Consider the following 10,248-nt stretch of genomic DNA (forward strand, 5'->3'; position numbering starts at 1 on the left):
TACTGCGCCCTCGAATGCGAATGGCCTTTTTGTCCGCGTACACGTGGGTGGAATGGGAAATTGAAGTTCTCTACTGCTTGTGTCGAATGTCAAATGCGTGCATCACAGCGAACACACTCAGCTATTGCGATGGACGCACACACGCAGTCTAAGCTTATTGTTGTTGTTATCACTCGTGTTTACCGAGGAAAGCTTCGCCGAGTTTCAAGACTCTTTTGTCGGGAGGGTCCTGCCAAGAATTCGCCATCACGTGGCGATGTTACCGAAGTGCGTGATCCCAATTGAGTATTTTGCTGGTATTTAATTTTTTTTTTAAGTTCCACTGTAGAGAGGTTTTTTTATTTTTCCATCGCGGTGGTAGTACATTGGAGAACCCCACGGGGAACAGGGGAAGAACATACAACATTACACACATGAAGGCGCCCGAGTCGGGAATCGAATCCAGATATCTTGGTGTGAGGCACGATGATTATCTCACAGCAGTTGCTCCCAGTAGCATGTGTAGGTTACACGGGGGCGGATCTTTGGCGAGAGAAAGAGGATGAGAGAGGACGAGAAAGAGAGGACGAGAGAGAGGGGGGATGAGAGAGAGAGGATGAGAGAGAGAGAGGATGAGAGAGAGAGGATGAGAGAGTCGGGAATCGAACCCAAACGCTTCCTGCTACGATGCGCGAGTGCCAGCACCGCGCTGCCGCCTCCCAGCACCACCGTGCCGGCCGCACGAATCGTGCAGCACGCGGAGTCTCTGCTGCCCGGTGGAGGAGGAGGCCGGGCTAGGTAGTGAAGGAGCGGCACCGCGCGCTTTAATCAGAAACATCGCAAGCTGCGCGTTCTTCTTAAAAGGAAGCCGCTGCGGAACCTGGAACACTGCGGGGTCCGCGTCCGCCGCGCTGCGATGAAATCCACGCGACGGCTGTGCCCAGCCAGGGATCGGCGCGAGGTCCCCCAGCGTGGAGCCGCGCCCCCCCCCCCACGTGTCCGCCTGCTCGCCTCTCGCTCTCCACGCAGACTCCGGTCATCCTCGCAGCAGCAGCAGCAGCTTCTGTACTAACCGTCGAACAAATATGGTGGTCATCGCATCGCCTACTTTCAGATGGGCGGCTTCTGCGGCCGTCTGGAACGCTCTTGCGTCCGATATTAGGAAGCCACTGGAGCTATGTAATTTTAAATAATCTGGATTTGAAAACTTTTTTTCTTTAGAACTGCTTTTTGTGTTTTGTGTGTTGTCCTTACCGCGCACCTCCGGTTAGTAGGGTTGGCTACAAAGAAGTTCAACATACAGTGCCGAGAAAAATATTATGAAACTTTTAGGATTTTCACACATTTTACATATTTCAAACAAAAAATGTTATTAGATCTTAATCTAAGTCCTAATAATAGATAAAGATAAACTTATTAAACAAATTACACAAAAAACATGATACTCTTTCAACATTTATTTATCCTCACATTATTATACGTAATTAAGCAAGTGTGAAAAAGTTTGTGAACCTTTAGATTCAGTCACTGACTGCAACTAAGCGTTTCCTGTAACCGTTGGTCAGTCTCTCACATCGAATTTGAGGAATGTTGGCCCATTCCTCCTTGCAGAATTCCTTAAATTCGGTGATATTTGAGGGTTGTCTTGCATGAACAGCTTGCTTCAGGTCCTGCCACAACATTTCAATGAGGGTTAGGTCCGGACTTTGACTAGGCCATTGTAAAACGCGGAGTTTTATTCTTCTGCAGTCAATATTTTGCAGATCTGCTTGTATTTTTAGGATCATTGTATTGCTGCACGACCCACTTTCGGTTCAGCTTCAGCTCACGGACGGGATGGCCTGACATTCTGATACAATGCAGAATTCATGGTTGTGTCAATGATGGCAAGCAGTCCATGTCCTGAGGCAGCAAAGCAGCCTCAAACCATCACATTCCCAACCACCACGCTTGATACTTGGGATGAAGTTCTTTTGTTCGAAAGCAGCGTTTGGTTTTCGCCAAACATAACGTTTCTCTTTCTAGATTTGAAGTTTTTGTGACTGCAAGGATTCTCTTCGGTTTTTTCGGTAAAGTCACGTAGGTAAAAAATTTAAATAAATTAAATCACGACGTTTTGGGCGCAACACAAGCGTGTGCTTTCGCTAAGCGGTGTGCTTTCGCTAACTTGTTTCCACCTGAAGAAGAGTATAACGTTTCTCATTAAGGCCAAACATTTTTACCTTTTACTCGTCTGTCCAGCGAACATTGTTCCAGAAGTGTTATGGATCATCTAATGTGTTCTTTGGCGAACTTGAGACCGGCAACAATGTTCTTTGTGGAGAGCGGTGGTTTTCTCATTACTATCCTTCCATGAACACCATTTTTGCCCAGTATTTTTCTGATAGTTGAGCCATGAACACTCACATTAGCCAAGGCGAGAGTGACCTGCAGATTCTTGGATGTTTCTCTGCGGTTCTTTGTGACTTCCTTGATGATTTTCCGGTTTGTTCTTGGATAGATTTTGGGAGGCTGACTACTCCTGGGTAGAGTGATTGTGCTCTTGAACTTTCTCTATGTGTAGACGATCGGTCTGACAATGGATTTGTGAAGCCCCAAATCATTCGAAATGGTTTTGTAACCCTTTCCGGATTTATGAGCATCAATAACTCTTTTTCTGAGGTCCTCAGAGATGTATTTTAATCGTGGGATGACTTGTTTCCACACACCTGTATGGAGTGAAGACTAAATTCACGAAGTTTCTGATCTTTATGTAGGGCGGAGCCTCAAAAGACGTGGAAGGGTAACACTTCGCTACGAGAGAACCTGGGTTCGATTCTCAACTCGTGTGCCTTTCTGTTCTCTCCCTGTTCTGCAGAGTGAGAGTGAGTGGAGTTTGTATGATCTCCCCCTGTTCTGCAGAGTGAGAGTGAGTGGAGTTTGTATGATCTCCCCCTGTTCTGCAGAGTGAGCGTGAGTGGAGTTTGTATGATCTCTCCCTATTCTGCAGAGTGAGCGTGGAGTTCTCTTTCATTTTGAAAAAAGTGAGTCTCGAGACTCGGTGAGGTCTTGTGGGTAAACACGCGGGAGTAATACATTGTATTTATAGAGCCCGGCCTTCATGTTACTTGGCTCTCCGCTTAACGACCCTGCAGATCACAGCGCGTCTTGCCTACAGCGCGTGGAGGATAGGGGGTGGGGTGGAGAGAGGCGTGTAGGGGCAAAGGGGAGGGAGAGGGGACTGAGGGCGTGGGGTGAGGGAAAGGAGTTGGGGCGCGGGGAGAGGGGGGAGGGAGAGAGGGAGGTGGAGCGTCGCGGGAGGGGGTGGGGGCGTTGGGAGTGGGCGAAGAGAGAGGGGGGATGTTTGGGGGGCGGGAGAGGGAGGTGGGGGCGTGGGGAGGGGGGAGGTGGGGGCGTGGGGAGAGGGGGGGAGGTGGGGGCGTGGGGGGAGGGGCGAGGTGGAGGGGGGAGGTGGGGGCGTGTATTTCCACGGAGCGCCGCATTCACATGAGTGACGAGTGGCCCGCGATGATCACCGCGATGATGATGATTAGACCACGCGGGGAGTTTGGTTATTTTCTTTTTCTCTCATGCGCCGAGTCTACTTTTAGAGCGATGGAGATCGAGACGCGAGACGCAAGCGGCGCGGGTGCGCCCAAGGGAACAGCGCGCGGGCGGGGGACGGTTCGGGTCAAACAGCGGCGAGAGCCGCCCACGAAGCGGTTCCCACCTCCAGCGTGGCATCGATTCGCGGCAATGGACCGCGTCCTGCTGACGAAAAACAAGATGAGTGACGCAGATCTGTTGCAGTGTCAGAGCGCCAGAGCCCAATGCGTACTGTTCAACCAGGGCCCGGAGAGCGCTCGTGAGCATCGCTCGGCACTCATTACACGCAAAGTGCTTGCCACAAATGAATCACACAATGCCTCGCTGATCACGTCCAGGAGCATCAACCATCATCATCACGCAAACTCCGCTCATCCTCGCAGCAGCAGGGATCGTGGCTGCTGGCCATCGAACAAAGACCGCGGTCACCGCATCGCGCGGCGCTTTCAGCTGCGCTTCTGCGACCGTCTGGAACGCTTTTCCTTCCGATACGAGGAAGCCACTGGGGCTACGCACTTTAAAATAAGCAAAAATAACGTATTTTTCTTCCCCCACATCTACGATTAGTAGGGGGAGGGAGGTGGGGCGTGGGGAGTACGGTGCAAAAGAAGTTCAATACACTGTACATACAACATAGTTTAAAAGCCGAGTGACAGTATTTAGAAGGCACGGGGCAATGCAAGGGCCTAGGATGAGTGGCCGTGAGAGAGGCCACGTGGGAGTCACGAAAGGGCTACAGAGGAGGGACGCGGCAGAGTGGAGGGGTGAGCGGAAGGGAAGAGGAATCGAATGGGCGATGGAGAAGAGGTGGTGAGGCTTTAAGGGAGGAACGGAAGTGGGATAAGGAGGGTGGACTGCTCAATGTGCAGGGGACGTTCATTCCGGTGGTAGGCTGCAAGGAGGGAAACGTGTTAGGGGTGGCAGCAGGGAACACAACAAGGACATCCATGATAATAATTGGACAAAGGCAGAGTTCTATTTCTTGCACATGTAATGTTTTAATCTGCAACATGATCGGCACCACAACAAGCTGGGAAAGACAGCCAATTAAGTTACCGTAACAATTTGAACAACTGCATACAACTGGGAGTAGCGAATTCAAAGTTCCTAAGTACATTTCACGGACAGAGCTCAGTGGAAGGAGGTCCACGGTCACCGAGAGGACGTGGCTCACGTGGAGAGAGAGAGAGACCCTGCTGATGACGCTCAGCAAGTCAAAGCCGCTCCAATCTCTGTCAACTGAAACATCGCTCCAGTAGGTGACACTGCACTGCTCGTCGTCGAGCGCAGTGTCGCATGTGTAGTGACTGACTCACAGACACTAGGAGGAGGCACTCTATTTATTAACAGCCTTAACAGGTTACAAAGGTAACTACAGCTCCCAGTCAGGACAGCTGGCAGACTCCTTGACTGACGACGCAGACGAAGACTCCAGCAGCACGACGGGATCCCACTCCAGGCAACAGCCCCGAGTCTTCGCTCGGGGTCCCCTTTTATCCTCCCAGCGTGGCCTCACTCCGCCCCGGCCACGCCCCCCTTCCAGAACCTACTAGAAGGTTCCCGGGCTTACTTCACGTGCCCCCTCTATCACTTTTCCCCTACGTCCCTCTCTCTGGCTTATCACGTGACCTGCGGTCAGACAGGGCTGCTGCTGCAAATGCAGATCGCCTTCTCTGCCAGCAACCAGCGCTATGCTCCGTAGTGACCCATTCCATGTCACTACACATGCAAGGACTCGAGCTGACGTCCGCGTAGTTGGGTGATGATGATTAGGAGGAAAACCCACGCACGAACCCGGACACGTGACGCGTGACGATGCCTTTAGCAGTGAACTCAATACGACGGCCTTACCGTGGGAATGGTGGTGGATGCGTGGTGGTTGCCTGGTAGACACCCGCTCACCCTGCCACACACGCTCACACTGTCTCACTCTCGCTCACTCACAAAGACAAAGATCCCCCGTGTAGCCTTAACAGGATTTGTTAAGTGCTGCCACCACCACGCCCGGCCGCCTTTGTCTCCCAAGTGGCGATGTTTACACTTAGCACCAGGTACTCATTTGAGACTGAGTCGACCTAGGGGAAGGCAGGACTGCTTCAAATAATCATTGCCTGGTGTTGGTCGTGAGCAGGAATCCAACTCGGGTTGCCGGGTTCGTAGCGCGATGCGTTAACCGCTACGTGACCGCTCCCCACTCTCTCACACTCGCTCACATAAAGACAAAGATCCCCCGTATAGCTTGAACATACGTTAGGGACAACTGCTGTCAGCGAGCATCTATTAATGCCGACCGGTCGTGGACCTCTCTTAGGGCGACTCAGCTTTTCATGATTACCTAGTTCGGTGTATTAATATCACCATTGGGGAGGGAAGCCACACTGAGCCCGACGACTCATAGTCAGAAGGGTCCTGCTACACTGGGATGATTGGCTAACACTACTGGCATTGTGTGTTGGGTGTGTTTAGCTATGGGAGGAAACCAGAGAGAACCCGGAGGAAACCCATGCAGACCAGGGGGAGAATGTATACACTCCGCACAGAAAGGAGCCCGAGTCAGGAATCGAACCCATATTTCTTGCTGTGAGACACCACGAGTGTTGTTCACTAACATCAGCTGCTCACAACAGCCTGTGTAGGTTACACGGGGGTGGATTTTGGCGAGAGAGGGGTGATGAGTGGACAAGAGAGGGAGAGGACAAAATAGAGAAGACGAGAGAGAGAGAGAGGGAGATGAGAGAAAGGGGATGAGAGAGAAAGGAGCAAAGAGAGAGGGGGTGCAAGTCATCCTTGCGCAGGGCCCATGCTAATATTCTCTGTATCGTTCCAATTTTAGTGTATGTACTGCCGGAGCAAATACAGGGAGATGAGAGAGAGGGGAGAGAGAGAGGGGTGAGAGAGGGGGGGGGGGAGACGCCTGTTGCAGGGCGTGTCGCAAGTTCATGCCGGGAGAGGCTTTAATTTTGCACGAACAGAATTCGCGAAAATGTCGGGCAGTTAAAAATAAAGTCGGGCCGGCCCCGTTGCTCGAGGAGGTCACCGCGTGAATAATGAACGCGCCCCGATTACAAACAGCGGCGAGGACACGCGGCGGCGTTACGCAGAATTATTCGCGCTGCGCCTCCTTTTACTCATAAACAGACGCGACGGCTCCGTCACGTGGGGCGCGTCGCCTCGCAGGGGCTGCGGTGTGGGGGCCACGCAGCGCTACCCCGAACGCGAGGAGCCGTCCCGCAGAGTTGTATACAAACACTCCCTCGACGCCCCGGCCTCTCCCTCTGCTCACTTCGTCCCTCGCTACTCCTCACTCACTCACTCCTTCCCTTCAGTTTCCTCATTCATTACCTCCCCCGGTTCGCCCTCCCCCTCACCAATTAATTAGGAGACTCTTACAACATTCTTCTGCTGCTCATTGTCATGTCCCCAGCTGTCCCCCCCCAACCCATCGGTCACTGCACGTGTACAAAGCTCCCAGCCTTGCCCAGACCACCACCTCAAAAGAACTGAATGTGTGGCCATGTCGTCACTTATAACCACCAACTCCAAGAGGCAAGTCCTCTCCATGATGCACGTGTAGTGACAGAACGGTCACTACTGTGTTGGCCTGTTCGAAGGCTGGGGGCCCCAAGGGGGTGCCCGGGGGGTCACGTGGTGGAGGGATCCGGACCTTCCCAGAGGTGGGGGAAGTGAGGCGTGTCCTGGGAAGGGAGGCGTGGCCTGAAGAGAGCCAGCCACGCCGGGGCGGAGCCAGCCACGCCAAACCAGATATAAGCGTGGTGTGAACGGAGAGCGAGGCTGTTGTACTGTACTCCGAAGTGAAGACATCACGAGTCGTCAAGTCCCGAGTCGTCGTCCTGGGCCAGGCAGGCCGTTGCCTGCCTGGTCCAGTCTGTGTCGTGTTCCAGAGTGTTAGTGAGTTGAGGAAGGTGGTCACCACCTCATGTACAGCGTTATGTTATTTACCGTTTAATAAATAGTGTTGCCTCCAAGTTGCGTGTGTGTGCACCTAATTCGAACCTACTACATCTGGTGTCAGAAGTGGGGTAAATAAATATTGCTAGGTGTTATCCTAGGGAAGTAAAATGGGCACACGAAAAACAAATATAAAACTCACCTGGACGCCTTCGTACAACGGGGACGGTGTGACGACCATCCTTCTGACAGCCCCGGGGATGGCAGCCCCGGTGACAGAGAGAGAGAGATGGCGCTGCACGCGGAGCGGCGGGACTGTCACCACACTGCTGCATCGCCGCCATCGGGAATGGAGCGACGGAGCCGCGGGGAGAGGACACCATCGTCGCTGCGGGGGCTGGCAGGGGAGGCCCGGCCATGCGGGCCACGGGGTTCCCGCCATTTCGGCGGCTGGTCGGGGCGCGGTTCCCGCCAAAGCGCCGCTCCCGCCATTTCGGCGGCTGGTCGGGCGCGCTTCCCGCCAAAGCGCCGCTCCCGCCATTTCGGCGGCGGGAACGCCGCTCCTGCTGCTGAAATGCCGCTCCCGCCGACATCAACGCCTGCGAAGGGGGAGTTCCACACGTTCGGGTGGCGCCCCCGTCTTCTGCTCGAGCACGAGAGGGTGGATGGGTTCGCAAGAGCAGGCCGTATTCATCATGCAATATTCTTTGGGGCGTCCCCGTGCTCCACCTTGCCGCGCTCCGCTATTTAAAGGTTGCCAGGCGAGTCGTCACATGACAAGCACCCGTCCCCAAGAAAAATAATAACTTCACCCATCTTTCGTGCGCCGGGTTGCGATCGCGGGTGTTTTTTTTTACTCGCTGGGTTGCGGAGCGTGTTCGTCCGGTTGTGTGCGTGATAAATTGACGCGGCGACCATGGGGGGTTTCTGCTTGTAACAAGTGTTGTTGTTAAATACGGCGTCGAGATCGGTATCTTCTGGGTGTAGTTAATGATTAATTCGTGTTGGTGTCCCGAGCTCCGTTGATATCCTGTATGTTGCCGTGTTAATGACTCGTGTTGTTACATCGTTTTGTTGCGAAATCGCCGTTGTTATTGTGTATACTGTATGGAGTTTCGCTCGTGATTGCCACGTGTAACTGTAAGAAACTTTGATCGTCATTTTTGCCAAGGTACAGACCGTATGGAGCTTTGCTTGGAATTGTTAACAGTGTATGGACTGTTGGGTACTTGCTTGTGATTATTTACTATGTACGGATTGTCTGGAGTAGTGATTGTGTGTGTTGCCATGTGGGGACTGGATGGAGCATTGCACCAAATGATTGACTGTACGAAATTCATATACTGCATATACTGTATTAATCAATTCGGCGATTCTTGGGGTTTGTGTATTGTTTTTTTTTTGCTCTCAAAATTCGAATGCCCTGAGTCCCATGGTTAATGTTGAAGGGGTTTTTCAAATTACAGGTTCGGTGTGTTTCAACCTCACTGGTTGGCTCCTGTCCGTTGTTGCACAGATGATGTATTTTGTGCGGGAATGCCGCTTGTGTTCTACATCGATCGGGGGTGCGTTTCCGTTAATTGCTGTCAAATTGCGTTGCTCTCTCCACTCGGTTGGTACAGCTGCATGCTGCAATGCGAGTCTCGGAGATGATGTGTACGGATACGGGATGTGAGGTGTATTGTTGTGACCATTGAATATTCGGGATCGTCACAAATTGGGCGTACTTGTTCGGCATTGGATCAGTTCTGTGGGGGATCATAATTCAAATCGTATGTGTTGTGATGGTGTTAAATTGCGATGGTGACATGCTGCCAGGGATTTGGAATTGTGGTGCTGGCTGTCACTTATCTTGGGGCGCAGATCCTGGTCAGGATGGCCCAGTGAGAGTTGTGTGTCTAACACGAACATTGTGGTCCCGTCATGCTATGGCTGACGGCTTGACTTGACAGCCCGGAGATTGAAACACTCCGTGGCATGTCTAGCCAAGTGGGCTGTGCGCTCACATGGCTCAGAGAGTGTGGTCCCGTCATGCTGTCTGACAGCTTGACCTGACAGCCCGGAGATCGAGACACTCCGTGGCTTGTCTAGCCAAGTGGGCTGTGCGCTCACATGGCTCAGAGAGTGTGGTCCCATCATGCTGTGTCTGATGGCTTGACCTGACGGCCCGGAGAGTGAGACACTCGGAGGTGCGTTGAAACAGTGGGCTGGAGATTCGTAAGGTTCAGGTGGAGTTGTCCTGTTACGTTGGGACTGTATCCCTCAGTTGTTAGGGTGCATGTTGTGCAATGAGTGAACGATGGGTCGTCTCAGCTCGGTCGGTACAGTTATATGCTGCGATGCGAGTCTTCGAGAGAGACTGGCTCGTCTCAGCTCGGTCGGTACAGCTGTATGCTGCGATGTGAGTCTTGGAGAGAGACTGGGTCGTCTCAGCTCGGTCGGTACAGCTATATGCTGCGATGCGAGTTTTGGAGAGAGACTGGGTCTCAGCTCGGTCGGTACAGCTATATGCTGCGATGCGAGTCTTGGAGAGAGACTGGGTTAAAATCCCACCGATATGGCCGACGCGTGCTGCTGGTTGTGACGCCGCGTCGGAAAGGCGGTGGGGTGGTAACATGGAAATTCCCCCCCCCGATATGGCCGACGCGTGCTACTGGTTGTGACGCCGCGTCGGAAAGGCGGTGGGGTGGTAACATGGAAATCCCCCCCCCGATATGGCCGACGCGTGCTACTGGTTATGACGCCGCGTCGGAAAGGCGGTGGGGTGGTAACATG

At 52.9% G+C, this 10,248-nt stretch overlaps 1 non-coding gene across 1 annotated transcript; it reads right to left on the bottom strand.

The window, feature by feature from the left end:
* Nucleotides 1–6,314: 6,314 nt before the first annotated feature.
* Nucleotides 6,315–6,421, bottom strand: LOC144733592 (U6 spliceosomal RNA). Its single transcript, XR_013588381.1, has one exon. It is a non-coding gene; the product is annotated as a U6 spliceosomal RNA (small nuclear RNA).
* Nucleotides 6,422–10,248: the final 3,827 nt, after the last annotated feature.

The sequence above is a fragment of the Lampetra planeri genome, chromosome 47, assembly GCF_965212315.1.
Source record: "Lampetra planeri chromosome 47, kcLamPlan1.2.h2, whole genome shotgun sequence".
Classification (NCBI taxonomy): domain Eukaryota; kingdom Metazoa; phylum Chordata; class Hyperoartia; order Petromyzontiformes; family Petromyzontidae; genus Lampetra; species Lampetra planeri.